Raw genomic sequence first — 18,640 nt, 5'->3', positions numbered from 1 at the left:
AACTGCCAACCAATCAACCTTCCAGATACATTCCTGTTAGACACATCCCTGCTTTACGGGTACTATTTCTCACCATCACCTTTCTGCTATCCCTCAAAATCACTGTTTTTTGCAGACAAGAACATCACCTCCAAATTAGCTGTCCACTTGAAAGTCCTTGAGCACATTGACGAAAAACAGAGTACAACAAAGCAGACCACCAGAATATTCTTGGACCAAGTCCCACTCTGAAGTAATTAGGACAAACACCTAGGCTCACATTCTTGTACAATACAAATTGTGGAGTGCTGATTTGTCACTCCTGCCCCCTTATAGGTGAGATGTTAAACAAAGGCCCGTTTTCCCAGTTTACTTTCAAGGAGGATGTGGAAACTCCCAGCACTATTTTGAAAAAAATCAAAATAATCATGGGAATTATCTCTGTTAAGACCAATATTATTACTCCTCAAAAACAAAATCACTTAAAATATATTTTCATATTGCAGTAGGTAGAGGCTTTCTATGCAAAATTTGGAGTGAGGACTCTGGAATAGTCACCAGTCACTTTGGAATCTTTTATTGCCACACCCCTTTTCCTCTCTAAGCTGGCCATCTCGCCTCTCCACTCTCAGTCCTGATGCAGAGTCTCAATCCAACAATTCCTTTCCTCCCACCAGTGTTGCTTGACCCACTGACTTTCTCCAGCAGAATACATGCTGCTTCAGATACCAGCATCTGAGGTCTCCACTGTCTCTCTCTTGTGAAAACAGGCTGGCCGGCCATCGAAGAGGAGAAAATTTATGTTGAGGGAGACTGAGAACAGTTAAAGGAGAGCTACTAAGGACGCAATGGGCAAGAACATCTGTGCCCCAGCCCATGTAAAGATATGTGTGAGTGTATACGTGGTAACAATAAATCCTATTGTTTATTTACATGTGTTCAATGGTTTACTATGAATCAAAGTATAACAGAAACGAATTGAAATAAAGCATTTTAGAATTCCTGTTCAATAATTACTTACATCAATCTTTTAAAAAGACAATTGAAAAATCATTGCTGAATAGTAGTACTGTTATTTTATTTCATATGTGACATAAGAAATGGAAATGTGAAATTGTAAGGTTTGGTGCATATTCATGAAGCATTAAGGAAAGGAAAATTAACGCACTACTTTCAGTGAGACTTGTTGCTGCACTAATGATGACAAGTTTTATTTTATTTTTATTTTTACTTATCTGGAGATAATGTGAGGTCCTCTGGCCTTTCGAGCTGTGCAGCCCAGCAGCCCTCAACAACCACCAAATCACAGGATGATTTACAATGACCAATCAACCTATTAACCGTCTTTGGACTGTGAGAAGAGACTGGAGCACCCGGAGGAATCCCACGTGTTCATGGGGATGACATACAGACTCCTTACAGAGGATGCCGGGATTGAACTGCAAACTCTGATGCCCCCCAGCTGTAATAGCGTCAAGCTAATTTCCAACTTGTATTTGATTGTTTTGAGAGCTATGCACATGGCACAAGTTTCATCAGTAAATCTACTATAAATAGACTTGACCAAGTTCTGCATTGAAAACAATGACTCCATATGAATAGTCATGATGGTGCTAAACGACATACAGCATTTACCATTATTATCACTGAATATCCGGTGTTCACCAACACCCGCAAACAATGGAAGAAAAAATATAAGTAGAACAAAACCATTGCAATTTGGCCCAACCATTTACTATCCAAATTCTGATGTGTACTCCAGTTCTATGAGGATCTCAAACAATATCATCCAACTTCACGTGTTCTCGCTACTGTCTAGTTGGTTCCAAGCTGCAATTAGATGTTTCCCATGAAAATTTCTCACTGCTCTTGGGTTGTAAACAAATCATGTGCTGCTTCATTTGGCAGTGAAGATAATTATTATGTACCTTTTTATTATGAGTAGGTTTTAAAGAATCTAATGATGGCACTGCATGCCACATGCCAACAAACCTTTTGCACATGCCATAGGTTCACCACCCCTGAATAGACATCTCCACTGAATATCTGTGTCAACATTCATGTAACAGAACCTGCTCTTCAGTTCCATCGGATCTCTATAGCAGTGGTCCCCAACCACCGGGCCACAGACAAGGCACAAGGCACAAACGCCTTCTCTTACACACTGAAGTCAGATGGCTATCAAGGGGGAGAGCCCTGGCCAGGGTTTTTGAGTTAAAAGAGCAGCCACAGAGATTTCTTTCAGGTAAAAAGTCACCACTGGCAGCACGCTTCAATGATGAGGTGTGGATAGCAAAACTCACTTATCTGTGTGACATCTTCAACCTGCTCAATGAACTCAATTTGTCACTTCAGGGGAGAATGACAACTGTCTGCAAGTTGGCAGATAAAGTGTCTGCTTTCAAAGCCAAACTGGAACCGTGGGGACGGTGAGTGGACAGGGGCATATATGACATGTTCCCAACATTAGCTGGGATTTTGGGAGAGACTGAGGCTGCACCATCCTTCTCACAGCTGGTGCGTGATCACCTATCTTCGCTGTCGACAGAATTTGAGCGTTACTTCCCAATCACAAATGACCCAAGACGTGCAAAGGAGTGGGTCCGTGACCCATTTGTGAATGTCCCCGGTGAATCATCCATGTCAGTGCCGGAAGAAGATCAACTCCTCAAACTTGCAAATGATGGTGGGCTGAAAAGTATGTTTGACATAACCCCCCTGCCCGCAATCTGGACCAAAGTCAAGGCAGAATATCTTGAGATAGCCACGAAAGCACTGAAAACGTTGCTTCCATTTCCAACATCATATTTCTGCGAAGCAGAGTTTTCTGCAATGAATGCAACGAAAACTAAATTGCGGAATAGACTGGACATAAGGAACCCCCTTCGAGTATCGCTGTCTCCCATCACTCCTCGATGGGACCGTCTTGTTGCAGGGAAACAAGCCCAGGGCTCCCACTGATTCAACGATATTGGTGTGTTGCAATGATTTTATATGTTCATATGGGGAAAATATGTGCTGTGTGTTTAATATCCAAATGTTACTTAAAATGTTATGATGCTATTGACTTATAAGTGACTTATAATTGACTTATCACTATATTCATGCGAGGAAAATATGCGCTGTCTGTTTAATACTAAATTCGTTAGAACAACCCTTTTAGAAATGAAATTGAGTGTATTAGCCACTTATAAGTGACTTATGGTTGACTTATCACCTATATTCCAGTCGTGATTAACACCGCCCCCCCCCCCCCAGGTCAGGTCCGCGGTACACAAACGGTTGGGGACACCTGCTCTATAGCACAAGGCTAGGACCTTCCTCTGTCAAGCCCACTTGGCAGCTCATGCATAATGACTATCCCATGCTGAAAGAAGTCACATAGAAGCAACATTCACCCATTCCATTGTTCAGAACTTGCAGCTTTACAGACAGCCTAGGAGATTAGGCTGGAATAGAATCTATTAATGTAACCTCATCTTGTAACTCGGCCACAAGCAACATCCTAGTTAATCTTTTCTGCAATCTTTCTGGTTCAATAAAACCTTTATTTTCACAGGGTGATCAGAATAGCATACAAGTTCAGCCTCACAAACATCTTATGTTAACTGCAGAATAATTTCCTAACTTCTGTACTCAATATCCTGAGTGATGAAAACACCTTCTTCACCACGCTATCCAGGTGCCTGTCCAAGTTCCTTTAGGTTTACTAAAATCGAGAATACATGCACCCTTTCAACTCACTTGGAAAAACATATGCCAGATGGATTGATTTGTTAGCCAAGGTAATAAATTATGCAATCTAAGCATGATTGACAAGAAAGGAGTTGACTATATGCTTAGAACACAATCCTATTGTAACCTACGTCCTATTTCAGAGAGATAGGTGCAACACCATGAGGCAACATGGCTGATTGAGGTAGATTGTTAGACTATACCGTCACCCAGGTGAAAGTCTGCATCACCCATGCTATCACATGCACCTATGGCTACTCTATTATCTCCATCACCATGGGTCCAAAACAACATTTCATACAGAAATATTGCTGCAGTAAAATTACACCAAAGATCTCAAGGAATCCACAGAGATAGCTCTCTTCATACTGTGCTTCACATCCTGTCAATCCCCAGCTTGCAGAAGTTGCAGCACCTTCGTCATGTCTGGATAGCGTTGAAGTTCACCAAGGCTGTGACAGAACAGTTAGCTTCCCCAACAAAAAACACCTGTTTGATGAGAATGACCAGACAGTTCAGGAGCAAAGCCAACACAGCCATTGGCCATCTGAGAAGAAAAATGAAGGAACATCACGTATTCAAATCCAGTGCAAAGCTCAGAGTACCAGGCAGCTGTGACACTTGCTATCCTCAATGCTTCTAAAATTTGGACAAGTCAGGTCAAAGTGTCAAATTGGTATCACCAATGCTGTCTCTGCACAGTCCGCCAAATCCACTGGTTGGGGAAGCAAACCAATATCAGTATTCTCACCCATGCCAGCCTCCAGGTCCAAAATGCACTCAATTGGTTCTGTTGAGCAGGCCACATTGCTACATATCTGACAAGAGATTCCTAAAACAGGCATTCTACTCCAAGCTCAGTCATGTCAAGAGATTATTCGATGGACAGCAATAAAAAAGGCCTCAAATCTTTCTACATCAAAGGTAACAACACAGCAATAGACAGGAATAACTGCCAAAATGGAGGAGGAGAACTTGGGATGGTATAGTTGAAAAAATTGGACTGAACGTTGATAGAGCTTAAGGACCTGACAATAGAGATGCCTTTGGGATATTGTATGCATTGTTTATCATCATTGGGTAAGATTCAGATAACTTGGAAAGAAGTAAATATGAAATGTGGAAGAGGGAAAATAGAGAACTACAGACCAGTTAGCCCAGCCTTTATCACCTTTTTGACCTGAAATAATTTTGAGGTCTCAGGGAACCCTGCATATACAAAAATAACTGTTAATGCTCTTTTGAGTAGAGACTGAGTTTTTAGCCAAACTTCCTTGAAAAAAAAACAGGTAGTTAAGCTTAGCGTACCGTTCTTGAAATTAATCTTTCTTTCTCTTCCATAAATTTTAAAAACTCATAATGCAAACAATATAATAAATTTCTGTTACATAACTGGCTTAAGCCAAAATGGGTTTTAATATTTCTAAAGGTAGGCTTGGTAGATTCAATTTAAATAAAGAGTGTAAATTGATTTTATTTAATGCTATCTACAACATGAAAATTTATTCACAATATTGAATAGTAAAGTAACTAAAAACCATAAGCTAAAGCAAAAATAGAATCCAATATAAAAATATAACCCCAGCCACAATTATATACAAGACTTGAAAAAACATTTTCTTAATAAGTAATCTGATCAGGAAACTAACATGTGAAACCTGTACTTGTTGTTTTGCTGCACAAATACTCAGTTCTGGGCCGAACTTGAGATAAGCACACACGGATTTCACCCTAAACTGAAATGAGATGATTTCTATCAATGCTCTTGATGCTTGTTAAACAAGAGAAAGCTTACTCACACACGTAAGAAGTTGAAAACTGCAGCAAAATGTTCATTGCTTTCCTACGAATGGCAGGATACTCTTCTTTCATAGAAATCCAGAATTTGTGCAGGGGCAGGTCAGTAAATCTCATTGTAAGTGCACGATCAGAGTTCTTCCTCTTCTCTCAAAGTCAAGGTCTCAGGCTGAGCAGAAGGTTCAGAGAAAGGGTCCCTCATCCAGTAATACAGTTGTGTTGAAAGGGAGGAAAAATACTGTTCAAATTTGTTTTGCAGAATTTCGAGTGGTTTTCAATAAGACTTGAGATTTTCCAAGGATGTTATTCTCAAGCCCAAGTAGCAGCAGAAACATTTCAAGATTTTTTTTTGGAAACATGATTTTTCCAAAAATTCCATTTCCTTTTAAATACAAGAATCTTGTCATTTGAATTCAAAACATTTTCTCCAGGGCTTTGCAGAGGCTTGTTCAACTGGTTCATATGGTGAAAAATGTCTGCAGCCATTCTTCATCTTCAAAGCACTCAGCAAAATCTAGACTACTATTTTTTGAAAGTACGCTTGCAAGTCACCTTTCAGTTTAAACACGCTGTTGAGATCTCTTCCTCTGCTAAGCCACTGGATTTCTGTGTGTACCAGGAGACTGGTGTATTCTTTGTCCAGGTTTTCACAGAGTTTTTAAAAAATTCTCAAGTGAACTGGTCTTTAAGAAAATTAACAATTTTTGTAGCATCATCCAGAGGTACAAAGATCAACTTAATCAGCAGCTGGCTTGTGACAGAGAAGGATGGAGAATGCTAATTTTGAGAAATTCAGAAGAGCGACTGCTGAAAAGGAGAAGCAGGAAGGATCCTACTACCCAACCACCCACATCCCAATGATTCCCATGTCCCTATTGTTCCAGAGTCTACAGATACAGAATTGTCCTCTACAGTCACTGACCATTGTGCCGGTGCTCCAAGGACTCTTCTTCCTCCTGACCTTCACAAGAAAAGAAGCTGACATCATCATTGAGTCAGAAATTTATTGTACTGCATCTTGTCCTAGCATCTTTCCCACTATAATTTTACATGCTGACATTAGTAGGTTCTCACCAACTGTCTGACTTTCCTTTGGGTAATAAGTTTTGCTACTAAATAACTTGCTTTCTGGACCCTTTTACTGACTGTGACTTTATTAACAAAAGCCTTACTCTTTATTTTGAAATTCCAATAGACATTTAAAATAATCAGCACCTTTGTGTGTCATATGGCTGTGATACGGAGTTGTGGCTTCTTAATTTTGCTGGAGCCATCAGACCATAAGACATAGGAGCAGAAGCAGGCCATTCAGCGCATCGGGTCTACTCTGATCATGGGCTGATCCAATTCTTCCAGTCATCCCTACTCCCCTGCCTTCTCCCCATACCCTTTGGTGCCCTGGCTAATCAAGAACCTATCTATCTCTACCTTAAATGCACCCAATGACTTGGCCCCCACAGCCACTCATGGCAATAAATTCCACAGATTTACCACCCTGTGACTAATTTCTCCGCATCTCTGTTCTTAATGGACGTCCTTCAATCTTGAAGTCGTGCCCTCTTGTCCTAGACTCCCCTCCCATGGGAAATAACTTTGCCATATCTAATCTGTTCAGGCCTTTTAACATTCGGAATGTTTCTATGAGATCCCCCCTCATTCTCCTGAGCTCCAGGGAATACAGCCCAAGAGCTGCCAGACGTTCCTCATATGGTAACCCTTTCATTCCTGGAACCATTCTCGTGAATCTTCTCTGAACCCTCTCCAATGTCAGTGTATCCTTTCTAAAATAAGGAACTCAAATCTGCACACAATACTCCAAGTGTGGTCTCACGAGTGCCTTATAGAGCCTCAACATCACATCCCTGCTCTTATATTCTATACCTCTAGAAATGAATGCCAACATTGCATTTGCCTTCTTCACCACCGACTCAACCTGGAGGTTAACCTTTAGAGTATTATGCACAAGGACTCCCAAGTCCCCTCTGCATTTTGAATTCTCTCCCCATCTAAATAATAGTCTGCCTGTTTATTTCTTCCACCAAAGTGCATGACTATACACTTTCCAACATTGTATTTCATTTGCCACTTTGCCCATTCCCTTAAACTATCTATCAGCATGCTCTCTGTTTCCTCAACACTACCCGCTCCTCCACCTATCTTTGCATCATCGGCAAATTTAGCCACAAATCCCTTAATCCTGTCGTCCAAATCATTGACATACATCCTAAAAAGCAGCGGTCCCAACACCAGCCCCTGTGGAACTCCACTTGTAACTGGCAGCCTGCTAGAATAGGATCCCTTTATTCCCACGCTCTGTTTTCTGCCAATCAGCCAATGCTCCACCCCTGGTAGTAACTTCCCTGTAATTCCATGGGCTCTTACCTTGCTAAGCTGCCTCATGTGCGGCAGCTTTCTGAAAATCCAAGTACACCACATCTACTGCATCTCCTTTGTCCACCCCGCTTGTAATTTCCTCAAAAAATTGCAGTAGGTTAGTCAGGCGGGATTTTCCTTTCAGGAAACCATGCTGGCTTTGGCCTATCTTGTCATGTGCCTCCAGGTACTCCATATTCTCATCCCTAACAATCAATTCCAACAACTTGCCAACTACTGATGTCTGGCTAACAGGTCCTTTCTGCTGCCTCCCACACTTCTTAAATAGTGGAGTAACATTTGCAATTTTCCAGTCATCCAGTACAATGCCAGAATCTATTGATTATTGAAAGATCATTGGTAATGTCTATACAGTCTCTCCAGCTACTTCCTTCAGAACTCGAGGGTGCATTCCATCAGGTCCGGGAGATTTATCCACCCTCAGACCATTAAGCTTCATAAACAGTTTCTCGGTTGTAATTTTCACTGCACAAACTTCACTTCCCCGACACTATTGAATGTCCTGTATACTGAAGATGTCTTCCACTGTGAAGACTGATGCAAAATACGCATTCAGTTCCTCTGCCATCTCTGCATCTCTCATTACAATATCTCCAGCGTCGTTTTCTATTGATCCTATATCTCCCCTCAACTCTCTTTTACCCTTTATATACCTAAAAAAGCTTTTAGTATCTTTTTTGTTATTAGTTGCCAGCTTCCTTTTATAATTCACCTTTTCTTTCCTAATGACCTTCTTAGTTTCCTTCTGCAAGTTTTTAAAAGCTTCCCAATTCTCTATCTTCCCACTGGCTATGGCTTCCTTGTATGCCCTCTTTTTTGCTTTTACTTTGGCTGTGACTTAACTTGACAGCAATAGTAGTGTCCTTCTTCCATTCAAAAATTTATTCTTATTTGGAATATATCTGTCTTGCACTTCCCTCATTTTTCGCAGAAACTCCAGTCATTGTTGCTCTGCTGTCCTTCCCGCTAGTGTCCCTTTCCAGTCAACTTTGGCCAGTTCCCCTCTCATGCCATTGTAATTTCCTTTAGTCCACTGAAATACCGACACATTGGAATTTAGTCTCTCCTTCTCAAATTCAAAGTGAACTCGATCATTTTGTGATCACTGTTCCCTAAGGGTTCTTTAACTTTAAGCTCTCTTATCACCTCTGGATCATTGAACAACACCCAATGCAGCACAGCCGATCCCCTAGTGGGCTCAACAGCAAGCTGCTCTAAAAAGCCATCCCGTAGACATTCTACAAATTCTCTCTCAAGGTCCACCACTGGCCAGTTTTTCCCAATCTACTTTCATGTTAAAATCCCCAACGATTATCATGACATACCTTTCTGACATACCTTTTTTATCTCCTGCTGTAATTTGTAATCCACATCCCAGCTGCTGTTTGGAGACCTCTATACAAATGGCATTTGTGTCCTTTTCATCATCATCGTAGGTGGTATCTGTAATTTCCGGTTGGCGGACAATTTCCCTCCATGCCGCTCTGACATGTTGGGAAATCGTGTACTTGGCAGGTTACAGCAGCGGTTTGCCTTTGCCTTCTGCTGGGTGAGTTTAAAGAGGACACCGCCCCTTGCAGTGGCTACTTGGAGCCACAGGTGAGAGCTGAGCGCCAGGTGGGGACCAAAGGTGAACAAGCTGCCCTGAAAAAAGCACGGCAAGCCCCCCCACCAGAGGAGCTACCCCTCCCTAGACACCCCATTCACCCCTTGCATCCTTCTAACCTTGCCATTTCTTAACTCAGTCCATAGAGACTCTACACCTTCTGATGCTATGTCATCCCCTTCTAATGATTCAATATTATTTCCGATACAAAGGGCCACACCACCCCCTCTACCTACTAACCTATCTTTCCAATACACTGTATATCCTTGCATGTACAGCTCCCAATGGCAGCCATCCTTTAGTCAAGTTTCAGAGATGGCCACAATGTCATACTTGCCAATCTGTAGCTGAATTTCAAGATCGTCCATTTTATTTCTTATGCTGCATGCATTCAAATATAACACTTCCACTCTGGTATTTGTTGCTTTCTGTTTTAACTGCACCACACCTGTAACTCATGCCACTGGCTGTGATTATGCTTCATCTTCTGCCCGCTGCATTGGTAAATCGTTTGCCAATGACTCAGCACAATGGAATAGGTCAACTTGGATCACCAGTCCCTGTAAAACCCACTGATAAGTAGCTTTCATTGTGAAGACGGACTTTTTTGCGTCCATTTTTGGACTAGTGCAGAGGAATGACTCAGAACACTGTACCTCAAAAATCACCACATTGGACTGCCAGACATGCCCGTAAAACACAGGAGTTAATAAAATGTAAAAATGGGCGAGTCCATTCAATGCTCGGAAAATGCACTTCATGCTCCACATCAGCCTACCGTCCTCCCCTCCGTGCAATACAACGCTTGCCAATTATCAATGGCCTCCTCTATCTTGCGTCAAAAACTGAGCATGGACTCAACCAAATAAACACAGTCCTACTGTGCACTGCCATACTGGGCCGAGGGACGTCTGCTGAGATTGCTAATGGGTCTGCTCGGTCACTGCCCACCACTGCAAGCACTAGCAATGCACGTTGTGTGAAGTTCAAAAAACGATGCTTTTTATCACGATCCCACACAGAACCCCAGAAATATGTGGAACCCCGGTTGAGAAGCTGAGTTAGCCTGTTATCAGTAAAATAAAAAATGCTGTTATGAAGGAACAAGTATCAAAGCACATAGAAAATAATAACAGGGGTAGGTAGAACCACAGCAAATTTATGAAGGGGAAAATAAATCTGACTAATCCTTGGATTTTGAGGTTCGATTTAATTGAATAGATAAATGGGATTCAGTTTGGACAGTGCATTAGGACTTCTAGAACAATTTTGATAGGTTATCACATGAGACTATAAAGTAGAACTACAGTGCATGGTATTATAGAGATTGCGCTCTCCTATCCCTGCTCATCAATGTTTTCATCAAAACCAATTTCTCATATTAGCTCTGTGCCTGCTTCTGTAGATATTGCCTGATCTGCTCACTGTTTCCGGTATCTATACCTATTAATCTCAGTCTCCAATGTTAGCTTGATGCCAACAGGCTCATACTGACCAATGTGTGCATCCAAACTAGTCCCATTTAACCTTCTAAACCTCTGCTATTTGTGCACCTGATTAACTCTATTTAAAATTTGTTGTTGTAATCTGGCAGATGGCCCCAACAGTTTATCCCCATGACATTCCTGTTCTTGCCCAGGAGATATGTCTGTTGCTCTATCTTTCTATCAACTTTTTCCATTGTTACCCTACACCTGGCTTCAATTATCACCTGTCAGTTTGTACTCCTTTCACTCCTCCACCTCCTTATTCCAGCTGCACCCATTTCTGTTTTTTCCACCCCTTTCTTTCCAGTCCTGACGAAGGGTCCCGGCCCAAAACATCGACTGTTTGTTTCTCTCCATAGATGCTGCCTAGCCTGACCTGCCGAGTTCCCCTGGTATTTTCCATTTGAGGCTAATTTGTTTACTCTCTTTTCCTTTGTTTTATTTTTTGTTTACTCTCTTTTCCAATTCTGAGGAATTGGTGGAACGCAGCAGGCCAGACAGCATCTTTAGGAAGAACAGTCATTCCGTGTGCCTGATCTGCTCACTGTTTCCAACATTTTAATCTTTTAATCTCAGTTTCCAATTCTGGGTTGATGCCAATATGCAGACCTTCTCTCACCCGGCATACCACACAATATTCTCTAACTCTATGCTGCGTTGAAGCCGATGGAGATGGGGAGAGACCTTCTCTCTCCCAGAATTCTGCGCAGCGTTCTCTGATTGAGTGAATGCTCCAATGAAACTCAACGGGTGAATAGGGGAAAGACCTTTTTTCTCCCAGCGTCCCATTTTCCCACCACTGCGTTAAGCCAATGGACGAACCGTCTGGCACCCTGAATGTCACGTGACACGCATTTCCGCCAATGCCGCTCCGAAGCAGATGGGCGGACCCAGCGTAGCCCGCGACCGTTTCTGTTCCAATCTGAGGGGGAAAAAGAAGCGTCGCCATTTTGTTGGTGTTGGCTGCGGGGGAAGTGGAGCCGACGTGAGAGGTTCTCGGCCAGTTTACTGGATAAATCTCAGCCACTGCTACGCCGCAGCGCGAGCACTTGACGGCAGAGCGCATTTTCCTGGCGCCCGTTGAGGATATTTTGGTGGAAAATGTGAGTGTTTGTCGAGGTGGGAGTGTGAGTTTAGTCGTGTGGTCAGTTAAAGGCCGCCGTGGTAGAGAGCGTCAGCCTCGGGCGCGGCGGTGGCGTAGGGAGTCAAATACACTATTTACTTCAAATACAGCTACATCAAAGATGGGCTATATTTTAAAAAATAGGTCTGCAGTGTTGTTTATTTTAATATTCTAAATTATTTTCTTACCTGTATATGTGCAGCTTAAAAGCTCCAGATGTTCGTTGTCAAAAATTTTATGAAAAGTCCTTCACCGATGTTTTATTTGTTCTAAGTTTTAAGGAGATTTGAGATATCTCCACGGTTATCTATCGTTACAACATTAAGGCTGCAGCATAACAACTAGCTATTGGTTCAAAGATTTCCAATCCACGACCCTCCCCTCCAATACGTTTGAATCCAGATCTCTTTTACCACATCCACCTGCCAATACTATTGTACAGTTTCTGTCTGTTCAACCTTAAAACATTTTCCTAAATTGTTATCTCATGTTTTACTTTACATTTAAATATTCCCTCCAAGTGCGTCATGTCGAATCTGTAGTTTAAAATGCTTTTTGTTTTAATCTGCTCTCCGGAAAGAAGTACTGTTTTCTTTCGATGTGGTTGGATCCTGCAAATTCAGATTAAACTTGTTTTCTTCCACATTTTATTCAGTACTTATTTACTTTGTGCTCTTGGCAAAGATTAGCTTGAGCAAGACTGATAATCGTATTTATTTTGATTGTCTTTCTGTCTTTTTTTTATTCTTGCATCTAGAAATGCTTTCAATATATGGTTACATTTAAACATTTGATTAGATCTATCTTAGTTATTTTTCTGCCTTAACAGTGTTCTTATTTCCCCCGATCAAGTTGAGAATCACTGCACAGTGAACAATATTGATCTTTTTTGCCATTTATTCATCCAATCTGAAATTTTAGATTTATTTTGGTAGATAATTATGACTTATTTATATCAGCGAGCTCAAAAAGTTGTGGGTTCAAGTTCCTTTATAACCACTTGAGCTCTGAAATTTATGATAGCATAGAACATTATAGCATAGTGTATTCAACTCACGATGTTGTGTCAATTTTTTAAGTCTCTGAGATCAATCTAACCTTTCCCTCCTACATAGCCCTACATTTTTCTATCATCCATATGCTTATCTAAGAGTTTCTTAAGTGTCCCTAATTGCCTTTCCAGTTATTCCTGGCAGAGCATTCCATGCACCGACCGCTCTAAAGAACTTGCCTATGATATTCCCCACCCCCAAACTTTCCTCCAATCACTTTAAAATTATGCTCCCTACTATTATCCATTTTTGCTCTGAGAAGAGTGGCAAATAAGATTTCCAGACTGTACCATTCTTCCAAAGGGACATGAAAACAAAGCTGTCCAACTTTCAAATGAACATGAAGCCCTCTTTACTATTATTTTGAAGAATGCTGAAGAGTTGATGGTTACTGAGACAAACTTTCTACAGGTTTTATATTGGTACAGCTGATTGTGTATGTTTTCAGTATCCTTTTCAAGGATCATCTTTATTCGCCATATGCTTTTACATGTACAATATTAGGAACTTGCTGTGGTCTGTTGGCACAGGCAACCGACATATCAACGATTTAAGTATTACATTGTCAGTCAAGTTCTTGGGTACATCCTGAAATGTACACAAAAAAAAATATGCAGGGCTTTTTTTGCTTCTGATAATGGTTCCAGGAATGAAAGGGTTACTGTATGAGGAATGTCTGGCAGCTCTTGGGTTATATTCCCTGGAGTTCAGGAGAATAAGGGGGGATCTCATAGAAACATTCCAAATATTAAAAGGCCTGACCAGAATAGATATGGCAAAGTTATTTCCCATGGGAGGGGAGTCCAGGACAAGAGGGCACGACTTCAGAATTGAAGGATGTCCATTTAGAACAGAGATGTGGAGAAATTACTTTAGTCGGAGGTGGTAAATCTGTGGAATTTATTGCCATGGGTGGCTGTGGAGGCCAAGTTATTGGGTGCATTTAAGGCAGAGATTAAGAGGTTCTTGATTAGCCAGGGCATCAAAGGGTATGGGGAGAAGGCAGGGGAGTGGGGATGACCGGAAGAATTGGATCAGCCCATGATTGAATGGCGAGCAGACTCAATGGGCCGAATGGCCTACTTCTATGTCTTAGGGTCTTATAATCAACTGCATATTGAAATATCAAAATCATTTAAATTGGTGAATAGTGATTCCAAACTTTTATATAGCAATTGTTCAATCAAGTCTTCTACTTACTGTTAAATTTCCTAATAACTGACTTTGCATAATAGGGTTATATAGCACTGAAACAAACCCTTCAGCTTACTATATAAAAAGTAAACCACAGAGGAGATGTCAGGGGTACATTTTTTACGCAGGGAGTGGTGAGTGCGTGGAATGGGCTGCTGGCAGTGATGGAGGCGGAAATGATAGGGTGTTTTAAGAGACTCCTGGATAGGTACATGGGTAACTTCTAAGGTAAGGACATGTCCGGCGCAGCTTTGTGGGCCGAAGGGCCTGTATTGTGTTGTAGGGGTTTCTGTGTTCTATGTTATAGTTTCATTAATCCCAGTTCTGTTATTCACAAATTCTCACGTAGTGTCTTCCTTCCCCCCTCGTGCACATGAGGGGCAATTTATAGTGGGCAATTGACCTACCTACATACCTGCAAGTCTTGGGAATGTTGATTTGTGGAGGAAACCCAACCGGTCATAGAAAGAGCAGCCAGAAGTCAGGTTTCTGGTATCGTGAAGCAGCAGTTCAGTTAACTGTATGACTGTACCAGTTTCAAATAAAATCTTTAATAATTTGCTAAATTCATCTCCACTTGATAGGGCATGCCTATGGTATTATTTCAAGCATTTCAAAAGTTATTAAATCTTTATCATGCTAATAAGTTCATAATTTCTCTATTACAAGTTCATAAACTATCTTGACTACACCACTTGTTATCCTGCTTTCTGTAAGATTTTTGTATTCCATTCTTTCAATTTCTCTGACTTCTGATTATTTTGTTAAAAATTTATCACATTCTTAAATTCAATATGGAGAAGAAACTGTGGTAGACATATTTGATCATGGCTGTTCCTGTTGAGTATGGAATCATGCCCTTCTACAATCATTCATCTATTCATACTGATATCCCAATATGTTCGGATTCCACCCCCAACCACCAATCAACTCTTGGAGTCTACTATGAGCTATCCACCAGGGACAAATCACAGTGACCATTTAACCTCCCGGAGAGGAAATGTTGCAGATCACAATGCAAGGTAGCAGCTCTACTGGCTATGTCAATCTGTCTCACATTCAAAGTAAGGATAGGTTATCCCCTGCCTTTGCATTCCACCCCACCAGCCTCCACCTTTAATGAATCTTAATCTTTCTACTATATCAGTTGTGATGCCAGCACACGGTACGGTATTTTTTTCCTCCCTTTCCAGCATTCTGAAGGGATTGTCCCACTGCTGTCAGACCTGAATCTGCCCCCTTACTACTTCCCACCATCCAGAGACTCAACATAACTTCCAAGCAAAGTAACTATTCACTCCATCCCCCATCAGGAAGGTCTCAAAGCTCTACGCTTCTTTTTGGATTCCAGACCTAATCAGTTCCCCTCTACCACCACTCTGCTCCGTCTAGCGGAATTAGTCCTTACTCTTAATAATTTCTCCTTTTGCTCCTCCCATTTCCTCCAAACTAAAGGTGTAGCTATGGGCACCCGTATGGGTCCTAGCTATGCCTGCCTTTTTGTTGGGTTTGTGGAACAATCTATGTTCCGTGCCTATTCTGGTATCTGTCCCCCACTTTTCCTTCGCTACATCGACGACTGCATTGGCGCTGCTTCCTGCACGCATGCAGAACTCGTTGACTTTATTAACTTTGCCTCCAACTTTCACCCTGCCCTCAAGTTTACCTGGTCCATTTCCGACACCTCCCTCCCCTTTCTAGATCTTTCTGTCTCTGTCTCTGGAGACAGCTTATCCACCGATGTCTACTATAAGCCTACTGACTCTCACAGCTATCTGGACTATTCCTCTTCTCACCCTGTCTCTTGCAAAAACGCCATCCCCTTCTCGCAATTCCTCCGTCTCATCTGCTCTCAGGATGAGGCTTTTCATTCTAGGACGAGGGAGATGTCTTCATTTTTTAAAGAAAGGGGCTTCCCTTCCTCCACTATCAACTCTGCTCTTAAACGCATCTCCCCCATTTCACGTACATCTGCTCTCACTCCATCCTCCCACCACCCCACCAGGAGTAGGGTTCCCCTGGTCCTCACCTACCACCCCACCAGCCTCCGGGTCCAACATATTATTCTCCGTAACTTCCGCCACCTCCAACGGGATCCCACCACTAAGCACATATTTCCCTCCCCGCCTTTCCCTGCATTCCGCAGGGATCGCTTCCTACACAACTCCCTTGTCCATTCGTCCCCCCCATCCCTCCCCACTGATCTCCCTCCTGGCACTTATCCGTGTAAGCGGAACAAGTGCTACACATGCCCTTACACTTCCTCCCTTACCACCATTCAGGGCCCCAAACAGTCCTTCCAGGTGAGGCATCACTTCACCTGTGAGTCGACTGGGGTGATATACTGCGTCCGGTGCTCCTGATGTGGCCTTTTATATATTGGTGAGACCCGACGCAGACTGGGAGACCGCTTTGCTGAACATCTACGCTCTGTCCGCCAGAGAAAGCAGGATCTCCCAGTGGCCACACATTTTAATTCCACATCCCATTCCCATTCTGATATGTCTATCCACAGCCTCCTCTACTGTAAAGATGAAACCACACTCAGGTTGGAGGAACAACACCTTATATTCCGTCTGGGTAGCCTCCAACCTGATGGCATGAACATTGACTTCTCTAACTTCCACTAAGGCCCCACCTCCCCCTCGTACCCCATCTGTTACTCATTTTTATGCACACATTCTTTCTCTCACTCTCCTTTTTCTCCCCCTGTCCCTCTGAATATACCTCTTGCCCATCCTCTGGGTCCCCCCCCCTTGTCTTTCTTCCCGGACCTCCTGTCCCATGATCCTCTCGTATCCCCTTTTGCCTATCACCTGTCCAGCTCTCGGCTCTATCCCTCCCTCTCCTGTCTTCTCCTATCATTTTGCATCTCCCCCTCCCCCTCCAGCTTTCAAATCCCTTACTCACTTTTCCTTCAGTTAGTCCTGACGAAGGGTCTCGGCCTGAAACGTCGACTGCACCTCTTCCTATAGATGCTGCTTGGCCTGCTGCGTTCACCAGCAACTTTGACGTATGTAACTATTCGCTTGTATCTTTTTTTAGTGTACAATATATGGCGGTCGCAATATGATACCCTCAACATTGGAGTGACCTCTTTACAGACACCTCTGCTTCATCAACAAGGGTGACTGGAGGTTTCTAGTTGCCTGTTACTTTATTCTTAATCCCAGTTTCGAATTCTAGGAACTTCATCTCATCTTCCATGACAGTGCTCAGGATTTGACATTGAATTCAACAATTTACAGAAACTGTTTTTCTAGGTATATCAATGTTCATTTCTGATACAGTGGATTCCAGTTCATTGGCCATCGCTTATTTCGAACATCGTGCTGTTTAGTTGGAACAGGAGACTGTTTCCAAACATTTTCTAATTATCGTCAGTCTTAATGTGACCGTTAGACACTAAAGCGTACTTTGTGAAGAGTTTTTAAATAGCATGTGTCAGTATTTAAAAGCAATGATTTTTGTTACTGATAGTTGGCGAAAAGTAAGTAGAAAGACAATTCAGAACTGTTTTGCTGATTGTGGTTTTAAGCATTCAGACTTGGAGATGCTAGAAATGGCCAGGAGTGAAAATGAAACAAGTTCACTACTTCAACAAGTTAGGAACTGTGAAGAATTTGAAGATCAAATCAATCATCTTGAATGTTACAATGGAAGGAAAGATTTGGAGGATGCAATTGTCAAAGCAGGTGGTCCAGTATCTGCAGTAGGTGTCTGCTCTGAGTTTGTTCATTTACAAATAATCTGAAAAACACTGGGTGGATTCTTCCATTGATAACTATTAGGAACTAGCACAATTCTATAGTACAAGTGATAGTGTTCTAATTTGTCTTGTATTTCATTTAAATACATAACTTATTACACAGTTAAATGGTAGATTTGTCTTTAACAGCTTAATTGGGCCAAAATATACTGGTCCCAGTGTGTCTCAATAAACCAGAATTCTCTATTTATTTTCTTTCCACAACTGCTCACTGACGTGTTGAGTGTTGTTTACACCATTCTCATTTTCTGTCTGCAGTTGAGGTTATCAAACCTTCACATCTTTAAACTGACATTGCCACTGTTAGTGTTATTGCTGTGTCTTAACTAATCCCTATACTTAACCATTATGGTCCATTTACAAACATACCCACATGTCATGGTATTTAGTGTTGATGTCTCCGGTGTCCACATCCTGGGGAAGAGCTACAAATAATATTTGATTTTCACTATTTCAATATGTGTTTTGGTCACATTCAGTAATTATAGGTTTTGTGCTGTCCTC

At 41.9% G+C, this 18,640-nt stretch overlaps 2 protein-coding genes across 4 annotated transcripts in view; one reads left to right on the top strand and one right to left on the bottom strand.

The window, feature by feature from the left end:
• The window catches only part of mon1a (MON1 secretory trafficking family member A), a 102,520-nt gene extending 86,692 nt beyond the window's left edge, over positions 1-15,828 (bottom strand). For both annotated transcript variants that reach the window (XM_063067699.1, XM_063067698.1), the window contains exon 1: positions 12,310-15,828. The gene's annotated coding sequence lies outside the window, so the exon portion shown is untranslated. The remainder of the gene's footprint in view (positions 1-12,309) is intronic.
• LOC134356675 (RNA-binding protein 5-like) overlaps positions 11,899-18,640 on the top strand; it is a 49,908-nt gene continuing 43,166 nt past the window's right edge. The window contains exon 1 of one of the 2 annotated variants that reach the window (XM_063067694.1): positions 11,899-12,101. The gene's annotated coding sequence lies outside the window, so the exon portion shown is untranslated. The remainder of the gene's footprint in view (positions 12,102-18,640) is intronic. The other variant, XM_063067693.1, reaches the window with a different exon arrangement.

This window comes from Mobula hypostoma, chromosome 15, assembly GCF_963921235.1.
Source record: "Mobula hypostoma chromosome 15, sMobHyp1.1, whole genome shotgun sequence".
Taxonomy (NCBI): domain Eukaryota; kingdom Metazoa; phylum Chordata; class Chondrichthyes; order Myliobatiformes; family Myliobatidae; genus Mobula; species Mobula hypostoma.
Note: the sequence above shows the minus strand (reverse complement) of the source record. Positions and strands in the feature narration are given on the sequence as shown.